Source organism: Engystomops pustulosus, chromosome 3 (genome assembly GCF_040894005.1).
Source record: "Engystomops pustulosus chromosome 3, aEngPut4.maternal, whole genome shotgun sequence".
Taxonomy (NCBI): domain Eukaryota; kingdom Metazoa; phylum Chordata; class Amphibia; order Anura; family Leptodactylidae; genus Engystomops; species Engystomops pustulosus.
The window spans coordinates 70,254,506-70,265,129 of NC_092413.1; the positions used below are offsets into that span (position 1 = coordinate 70,254,506).

A 10,624-nucleotide genomic window follows, 5' to 3' on the forward strand; every position below is an offset into this window, starting at 1 on the left:
GTATCTCTCCACACACACACACATGCACACACAGGCTGCAGGGGGTGTGGCCACCAGCACCAGGAAGCACATCATTTTACAGGCTGTCAGTCATGCACTGGGGGTGTGGCTGTGCCTCCCACTCATGAATAGAGTGGACAGCTTGAATATGCTAATGCTTCATTGGACATTTCACAGGTCATTTGCATACAGCTTTAGGACCTCATTGCTTAGGTTTACAGGCATGTAGAGGGACAATGAAGGGATAGAGGCAATGCTCTCTAATGGCAGTTTATGAAAATATATTTAGTTTAGGGAGGTTATTTTGCATGACGGGTTCTCTTTAACCTCCACTTATTTTTTTGCGGACATGCTCATCTGGATAAGCCCTAACAGTGAGGAAGAAAAGGGGAGGGTGTCTCGAATCTCAAGTTTTTAATAAGAAACTAATTTACTGAAAGCTGTGAATTGATTTGCAAAATCTATTTTAGTTAAAGGGGTATTCTCGTCTGGGCACTCACATTCAGTTTCACTAATCTGCCATATATAAACATTTCTTCAATTGGATGTTATTAAAAAAAAATGTTCCTGTGTGAAGATAATTTCTCATAAATGTAGTGATTTGGTCCCTTAGAAACGAGATAGCTTCCTCGGATATGACCACGTCACACTCTGGCAGCGGTGGCCAGACTTACGCTATAGAGTCCTGCCTGACCTCCTGGATTCGGCAATCATTACCACAGGACGGCTGTGGGACATGCAGTAACTCCCGGACATTTCATATACAAAACCTTTTTGTTTATTTGTGCAATCTCTCAGGCAGAGGTGGTCGTATCCAAGGAAGCTATCTCGTTCCTAAGGGACCATATCACTACATTTATGAGAAATTATCTTCACACAGGAACATTTTTTTAAATAACATCCAATTGAAGAAATGTTTATATATGGCAGATTTATCAAACTGAATGTGAATGCCCAGACGAGAATACCCCTTTAATTCTGACATGTTCTAACTAATGACCCTAGAAAGTGTAATTTATTGTACTTTTAACACCTAGAGACCCCCTGTTAAGGTACAGAAGCTGTAAACGTTTATTTACCTCCTTTATGAGCTACATTTAACTGGGGTTTCAGAAAATGCAGGTAGAAAACACAGTCTGGAATTCATTAACATGTGAGTATGGCTGTGTGTGCTGAAGGCAGCCAGTAACCTCTACTTCTTGTGTCAGTCAAAAAGGTTTGTACTTCTAAGGCTCTAAAAAAATCACACATTCCTTACAGATTTAGCAGAATGTGAGTAAGTAGAAGATGAATTCCAGTATGCTCCAGTCCTCCTGCTGGTTTATACTGTATTTCTCTCTGCTCAGAATTATTTCACCAAATGTGAGAGAGCCTTGAGCAGCATTGTAGATGATTCAGTCATTATTGCATTTATAAGCAGAACTTTCACCTTGATCTTTTTCTTATTAAAACATTTCCAAGAACTCCAGAATTGTTCTGTTCCTTGCCGTCTGCAAATCAGTGAATTTTTTGAGACATGTTAAATCATTACGAGGAAATCTTAGTCACGTCATCACATTTAATAGTGGAACAAAACGTCATGAAGTACAACTTGTCTTTGTTCTTGGCCTGTTTTGTGAAGAAAAGCAAAGAAACTTTACTAAGCTGTTTGTTCTCAGTGAACCTAAAACTAATAAAATGAAGATTTAAAAGGGGGTAAAATAAAAAATCTGATTAACCCCTGAGCCCTCTCTGTACCAGGTGGGAGTTTGCTGCATATTGCAGCAAACACCCACCGCTAACTCCCACAGTCAGTTCTGGAACCAATCCATGAAAATGTCGCCAGCAAAGCTGCCGGAGGCATTTAAATCCCACACCGCCACATTGGATTTGATAGCCACCTCCTGTGAGGTCATCGGACGCAGCGATCAGTTGATATGACAGCCGGGAGCCTGATCTCTATGTGTCTGCTGGAGGCAGATGCTCAGAGATCACTAGCAAAGCTGCCATCTACTGCAATACTGCGTTATTACTGTATATGGTAGAAACGATTAGGCACCCAAGGGTTAAATTGCCCTTAACCTAAATTGACCATTTAACATTTTAAAAGATTAAAAGGTTAAATGGTCTCCAAAATTGTATCAATGAAAACATCATCTCATCCCGCAAACAATTAAACCATACACATATCTGTAAACTCTAGTGTGAAAAAGTTATAAGCGCCAGAAGATTGCAAATTTAAGAACTTTTTTTTATAGTAAATGTTTTCATTTTTAAAAATCTATTAAAACATATTGAAGACAGAAAAATCTTCTGTCTTCTCTGGGGTCGTCTTATACGCCGGTAATCCCGACCGCCTGCCGTGTATTCACGGCATCGGTCGGGTCGCGCTGCATGGAGAGGGCTCAAGGGCTGAGCCCTCTCCATAGCCGGTAAGTCTTTGCTGCATATTGCAGTAAAGGCTTACCGGTAACACCGGTAACACCCCTGCTGATAGCACATTGTAATGAATGAGGAAAATCCCCATATACTGCCGTACTACAGTACGGCAGTATATGGGGATTTTCCTCATGGTAGGTATATGGTAGGATCGATCAGACAACCTAGGGTTAAAGTACCCTAGGGAGTCTCAAAAATAGTATAAATAAAAATAAAAACGGATAACGGGTTTTCAATGCGTTTAACCCCGTAATGGAAAATAGCGCCCAAAGTCGAAAATGGCACTTTTTCGCCATTTTGAAAAATATAAAAAAATCTATAAAAAGTGATCAAAAGGTCGTACAGTCCTAAAAATGATATCATTGAAAATATTATCAAATTTTACAAAAAATGACACCACCCACAGCTCCGTACACCAAAGTATTAAAAAAGTTATTAGCGCCAGAAGTTGTCAAAATAAAAAAAAAAATTTTTGTACAGGAGGTTTTAATTTTTGTATATGTATGAAAACATTCTAAAACCTATACAAATTTGGTTTCCCCTTAATCGTACCGACCCAAAGAATAAAGTAGACCTGTCATTTGGGGCGCTCAGTGAAAGACGTAATATTCAAGCCCACAAGAAAATGGCGCAAATGCGTTTTTTCACCATTTTCATTGCATTTGGAATTTTTTTCCCGAGTACATGGCATGGAATATTTAATAAAATAAAAATTTAAGGTACAGTTTGGTAACATTTACAGTAAAATGGACGATGGTAATGTTGCTGTTGTATGCCTTTTATGTTTATGAGCGACAGTTTTCCTGCTATATACCTGCATGTCATAAGAATTTAAATTAAAAAAAGGACCATGTTAAATTCAAATCTGTTTTTTTTTAAATTTTTACCGGTGTTTTGTATGCATTGGAAAAGGGGTAGTCTTATACGGCGAATATATCTTAAACTCTATATTTTAAACAGGAAAGTAGGGGGGTCATCTTATACACCAGGTCGTCTTATACGCCGGAATATACGGTATATAAATTGGGAACCCCCGTGATCGTACCAACCCAAGGAATAAAATGGAGGTGTCAATTGGAATGCAAAGTGAATGACATTAATACAGAAGAATGTGGCTCAAACATGTTTTTTCGCCAATTTCACCATATTTGGATTTTTTTACCTGCTTCGCAGTACATAGCATGGAATATTAGATACAATCACTGGAAAGTACAATTTGTTACAGAGAAAATAAGCCCACACACAGCTCTATACATGGAAAAGAATTAATGTATTTTTGAAGGTGAGGAACAAAAAATGGAAACACTAAAAATAAAAAGAGCCAAGTCGTTAAAGGGGTTAAATGCTTTTTCTATAAAAAATGGTTTTTCTCTTAAATGCTTATCTGCATCATAATACTTTTATAGAGATAATTGTGGGTAGGGGTAGTGGTCAGGGACTTTGATCATGGGAATAAGAAATGGGAAAAAGACTATCGACCATCATTAGGCTTTATAGTAATGTGGCAGTGACATATTCGGATTGCTCACATGTGCTCCACTGCCAGATGCTATTTGTGAAATAGCTAAACCACATAATGCAGATGGAGGGGGGACAGATATAATACAGTCTCATCAGATACATAGCCAGCTACTGTATCAATTGAGCAATAAAGAATACGGGTTGGAAAGGGGCATAAGGTGAGGGGACAGAGCAAGAAAACAAGAAAAGCTATAACACAAGATTGATGCAATTGTAGCAGGCAAAGAAATGAACCATTAGGGTGACCATACCAAGGCCATCTGGAGGGTGGGGAGCTCTGCAAAACAATCCAGGGATTCCATATCCCTTCAAATAGTTGGAAGGTGTCAGTCCTGGTTGCATCAATTCTCCCAAACAGCATCAATAGGTTAATTCAAAATTTAACCGCTGTAAAACACAGATCAGACGATTTCTATTTCTCCGCTATGTGTATTCTAGTTGGCAGGGCTATGACTTAAGTTAGTCAATGGGCTTTGTTTTTGACTTTTGCTGGCTTTTCTCCCAATAGGAGAACCGCTGGGGTTACTGGTGTTGCAGTACCTATTAGGGACCAGATAAGGGCTTTAACATTGTTCAAGAGAGAGGTGTTATATAGGGCAATGCCAGATATAGGTTATATCACCCGGGGTTACATGTTAACAAGACCAATAGGTACAAAGTAGGGCCTATCTGAGGGTGGTCTTTGTCAGTGAAACCTGTAGGCTACCGTTAACTAAGGTGGTGCAGCAATGCCTCCATCTCGACAAAGAGAACTGGCAGCCCAGGTCAGCCTCTCACTGTTCCATAAAGCGTGACTTGACATCTGGGGGAGGAGTATTAGAAAGTGAAGATAAGGGTAAGATTGTCCCTCTACAAAATGGATTATTTATAGAAACATTTTCAAAGGCTGTATAAGAGTCTGAAGCTGCACCTCGAGGTATAGAGTATACAAAACATAACAATAGTTTGAGCCTAAAGAATTCAGAGGGAGGAACCTCGTATTTTGTGCTGATTTCATTGCCAGATAAAAATTTACCCCGGACATCATGTGCCGTACATGGACGATATCCTTTGCTGCCCATCATCTAAAGTTCCCTTGTTCCAGAGGAGAGGAAGGGTGGTGGAATAAAGGTAACAACGGGGAGGGATCGGATTGGAGTTTATGTAACTGAGCGCCATAGTTTTAAGGAATGAAATGAAAAGGGTGATAAAGTTGGTAGAAAGGGGGTGGTAGCATTCCAGTCATCCATAACAGGCTCAGTAAAAAGTAATTGGCTGAATTACTTGTCAGCTGAAGTAATTGAGATACCAGTGCGATCTACCTAGGGAAATTATTTAGTGTAGCTATAGGGGCAAATTGGGGTACTTGAGCTGCTTTGTAATAAAGGGCAAAGTTGGCCAGGGACAAGGCGTTTATGTTTATGGTCACCATTTTGAATTGTGTGGATACAACCCAGCTAAACATACTATAAAGTATATGGTATTGGCATAATGATTCCAATCCTGAAAGGCAAACTTTTAAAACACAAACTACAAATTCATCCTTACATTATTTTTACATGTGAGTGAAAAAATCCAATATTCTTTCTGTATCAGTTCCTCACAGTTTTATAAATCTATGCTATCCGTTTTTAGAGAGTTCGAGAGTTTAGAGAGTAGAGATCTACTATAAAACTGCAAAGAACTGATATAGAAAGCATTATACATTAATATATATTTTCTGAAACTGGACAGCCCCTTAAAGTTGAATACAATAATTTTAGACATTTTTCAGAAATGGTGGGAGAGGGAAAGTTTTTTGACACAGATTAACTGCCAATGTGACTAGGTAACAGGTAGAGTTGATATGGCTTACTAAAAAATTAAGGTAGGAGAAGTGTGTAATACAAACAGTAAAATAAATGTTGACACAGAAAAACAGAAATTAACAGATATGTATTTACAATGTACACACATATATTTCCACCATAACTAAGAAGTTGTGTTTGTATTACTTTGTCCAGTTCTGTGCTGTTCTGTTGATACTGCCAGGGCTAGATGTGGGTGAGTTTAACCACTTCACGACTGTAATACGGCTATTTGCACATGCAGAAAGGACATAGACGCGGACCTAAAAACACAATTCTGGTGTCATATTAAACAGGAGAATTTCCCCTTTAATATACTTTCTGGATTGTGCATGAATGCTTCATAGACCAGAGATATCCACTCTTAAATTTGTAGTAAAAAGTTCAGATTTTTAAATACAGCTTTATATTTCTGAAATTTTAACTTTAAAAGTGGATATCACCGGTTATATAGAGCTTCCATACACGATCCAGATACTATATTAAAGGGGAGATTCTCCTGTTTAATACCAGAATTGTGCTTCAAGGTACCAGGGTTCAGGAGATATTTGAACTCTTCTCTTTGAACGATTGAATTTCCTTGGGGGGCATTTATCATGGAAGCCATGCAGGATCTGGAATTGTGACTTTTTATCCCCTTACACCATGTCCATGTCAAGTGGCAAAAACAAGGCCGGGCAAAAGGTGGACTGGAGCGCATTCACTATAGCCAGCACAAGAAATTCTACACCAGGAGGGACATTTAGGGCACAGCCTCTTAGTATATCTGAATCATTGTTCATCTGTGGTTTGATATCAAGACTGGTGGATTTTTGCTCACTTTTATTTGCACAAGATAACATGCCAGGTCGCTTATCTAAATATTTTTATAAAATCTTTGCGGCAATCTTTCTGCCTTACTTGAAAAACACTTTACAACACTTTATAGCTGATTGATAAATTCTCAATTAAACTATATCCTCAATCACTGATACCAATTGATATGTCATTAAGACAACCCAAACTAACTAAGTTATTCACAATTGATTTCTTAATATACAGATAATGCAATAATCAGTACAACTTTCTACAGCAGCCTTAAAGGGGTTGGCCACTTTTCAATATTAGACATGTCAACATTTAAAACTGCAGACTTTCCCTGTCCTCATCATGTTTGCCTTTGCACATATATACACACACAGCTGCCGTCTCTCGCTTCAGAGTGTCCATGTGACATCATCCTTTCTTGTCACAATCCATCCATAGTGACAAAGACAGTGAGAGGGAAGTTTTGATGAGTCGTACTGTGTTCCAACAATTTCACCTATTTAGCTATTTACAACAAATTCAACAATGCCTATATAATGCTCCTGGCTATTTCCTAGCCTGAGATCCAGCCTGGTATATCTATCAGCCATTGTTTTTTAATAATTTCCAGTTTCTCCTGAAGTAGGTGGGCACTTCCTGGTTGTGACATCAGCTAAGGGAACCAAGGCCAGATCAGCTTTCCGCATCCAAGCCAATCAGGACAAATGATCTCCTGTTGAAGCCTCTCAGAGTCGCTGCAGTTGAGCCATCTACTGCAGAACAAGGAAGGCGAAAGACTTGGTGCTGACAACAGGGCCGGGAGGAGTCATTTTGGTACCCTAGGTAGACAAGCAAAATACCCCCCCCCCCCCAATGCGGCTGAATTATGGGCGATCCTAAGAGGAAAGATGAATTGCCACCCCATTAAAAATAATAAGAAAGGCCAACTGGTATGGAAACATCTACAATAAGGCTGTGAATATAGCGTAAAATAGAAAAATATGTCCCACCAGTGAAAATACCTGTGATGCTTATACCAAAAAGAATGTAGCAAACACACAAATATATTCCAGCAATGAATATTCCAAACACATAGATACTAATGACTATGCCGCACATATGAATATTAATAAATAAACAGCACATAATAATATCCTGCACTTATAAATGTAGTCCAAAAATGTATTTACTACACACTGCAATATATATATTACCACAAAAGAAACGGAGTTACAACGTTCATTTTAAATCAATACATATAAATCTTTATTTTTGACAGAAGACTACACAAAATTGTACTGTCATTCAAAATAATGTAAATAGTAAGTTTTAGGCAAAGGAAATCCAATACAAAAGGTCCAGTGAGACAGAAACCGCATGACTACATGCCAGGGTATATTGCTAGGTTCTATGATAAGTACGACAATAAAAAGTAACAGACAAGTTTCCTACCCATTGTATGCCGTCTGTGGCTGCCTCCTGGACTCCCCAACGCGCATTTCGCGCGTACCCCCTGTACAATTTTGTGTTGTCTTGTGTCAAAAATAAAGATTTATATGTATTGATTTTAAATGAACGTTGTAACTCCGTTTCTTTTGTGGTAATATATTAATTATGGTGGAGTAGTTCTAGATTCTGAAGATGGCAGGCTATGTGCCAAGTCCCTAACTACAGCAACATGAAGATAAGGTATTTATTACACTGCAATATATACCAGCATTAAATATACTGCACATCTGTGCTGAACTTAGGCACAGACATCACTTACTGTTAGGCTGCAGCTGTTTCCTTTTATGTCTGTGTTGGTCTTGTCTATCCCGTTTTTCTTCCTGTAGTCTCCCCCTTGTTGCCAAAATTTCTCCATCAGGTAGAGAACATCATGGAAACTTCTTCAGACCGTGACTTATCTGTGAAGAATTTGCCACCCAAGTGACTGTGGCCTCTAGAGAACATCTCCACACTGCATCCCTAAAAAAATCACAGTCAATATAATGTCCCCTAGATAACAGATTAGTGCCCCCTGCATATACAGATAATACACTGCTATCCATCAATATACTATAAAATATGCTACAGTATACTTCCCCCTCATTAATCCGATAGCCCCAGCACACTTCCCCAGTATAAAGATAGCCCAAGGCCTTAGTATATAGCCAGCCAATATATATCCAGCCAGTCCCATAGTATATAGCCAGCCAGTCCCCTTCACCCCCCAGTATATAGCCAGAATGCCCCCCGGTAGTATATAGCCAGTCTTCCCTCCGTAGCATACAGCCAGCCTGCCACCTGTAGTATATAGCCAGCCCCCTGTAGTATACAGCCAGCCTGCCCCCTACTGTATATAGCCATGCCCCCAAAAAATAATAAAATAATACTCACCTACCTGTGCTCCCTGGAACTGCATAGCCCGTTTCACGTTTCACATTGCAGGTGTCCACTCCCTCTATGACCTAGGCAGCGCCTGAGCAATGACTTTGGCAGCTGCGCACCTGGGTCCTAGAGAGCGCCGGCTGCATCTAGCAACCAGCGATATGTGTGTCTTAAAGATGGTAGGCAAGGGTAGCACCCTAGGCGATTGCCTACTCTTTTTTACACCTTGTCCCGGCCCTGGCTGACAGTACACTTCACTGGATCCCTGCACCTTGTATTGAACCAACAGTAGTCTACTAAACCATAAAAAGGTATATTAAAATATGTGCACCTACACTATCAAATAACTCCATTTGAATAAAAATATGAATACATGGCAACATCACAGAATGTGTACATGTATACATGTAGATTTGAGAAGGTAGAACACATACAACCCTACATGCTGCCACATCATGTATAAATGTACACATGTCTTGTCGATTCAGGGTTTGTATATATATAAATATATGTGAATATCGGCATACAGTATATATAATAGGCATAGTGTATGCATATACAGTGGAACCTTGAGTTATTGCTAACTTGGTCTGCAAGCAGTTTGCAAGCAAGCTTGCATTTTACAGAAATTGTAACTTTGTTTACAAGCTAAATTTCATAATAAAAGCATAATGTGAACCCTTCCCACCCTGTACTGAATGTTACCTTTCTCTATCACAAAATTGTATAACATAATATGTAGAAGAAATAAAGGGGCTAGATGTTGTACTACACATGACTAATTATTTTTGTGTGTGGAACAAATCATCTGCATTTCAATTATGCAGATCAAGTATGGGTTTCAAAGATTTCCTATGGGAAAACTTGCTTTGATATGCCAGCAATTTGGATTACAGATATGTTCCTGAATGAATTATGGTTGTAATCCCATGTTCCGCTGTATACATATATACATATAATATGTAGATATTTCCCCCAAAGGCGCACAAAATATGTGTACTTTTATACACTATATTGCATGAGGTAGGGTGTATGTGTTGCGTATTCCTTCTCTCCCAAACAGATTAACATACATACCATCCTTGCACATGTTCTCTCCACTGCAGCATAGTGTTTAAATATATAAATAAAGCCATATATACTCCAGTAGCCATCCTGAGTATAAGTTGAGGTACCTAATTTTAAAACAAAAAATTAGGAAAACCTATTCACTCGAGTATAAGCCTGGGGTGGGAAATGCATTTGTCACAGCCTCCAACTAGTATATAGCTAGCCAGATCCCTTCTCCCCCAGTATATGGCTAGCCAGTCCCTTCTCCCTAGTATATAGCCAGCCAGTCCATGCCCTCTAGTATATAGCCAACTAGCGCATGCCCCCTACTATATAGCCAGCCCATGCCCCTTATTATATAGCAAGCCAGTTCATGCCCCCTAGTATATAGCCAGCCCATGTCCCATAGTATATATCCAGCAGCCCCTCCCCCTAGTATACAGTCAGCATCTGCTGCCCCTTAGTATATAGCAAGCTGCCCCTGCCTCCAGTACATACCCAGCAGCCCCTTCCCCCCCAGTATTTAGCCAGCCAGCTCATGCCTCCATAGCCTGCCAGCCCCCTGCCCCTTAGTATTTGCCGGCCCCGTGCACCCAGAAGCCAGCAGTATATAGCCAGCAGCCCCTTCCCCCAGTATATAGCCAAACCATGCC

The 10,624-nt window shown here is 39.6% G+C and overlaps 1 long non-coding RNA gene across 1 annotated transcript; it reads right to left on the bottom strand.

Moving 5' to 3' along the window:
• Positions 1 to 1,494: 1,494 nt before the first annotated feature.
• On the bottom strand, positions 1,495 to 10,287 carry LOC140120488 (uncharacterized). Its single transcript, XR_011853821.1, has 3 exons — positions 9,999 to 10,287; positions 8,320 to 8,519; positions 1,495 to 1,608 (listed from the first exon to the last, which is right to left on the bottom strand). It is a non-coding gene; the product is annotated as an uncharacterized lncRNA (long non-coding RNA).
• Between the last annotated feature and the right edge of the window lie 337 nt (positions 10,288 to 10,624).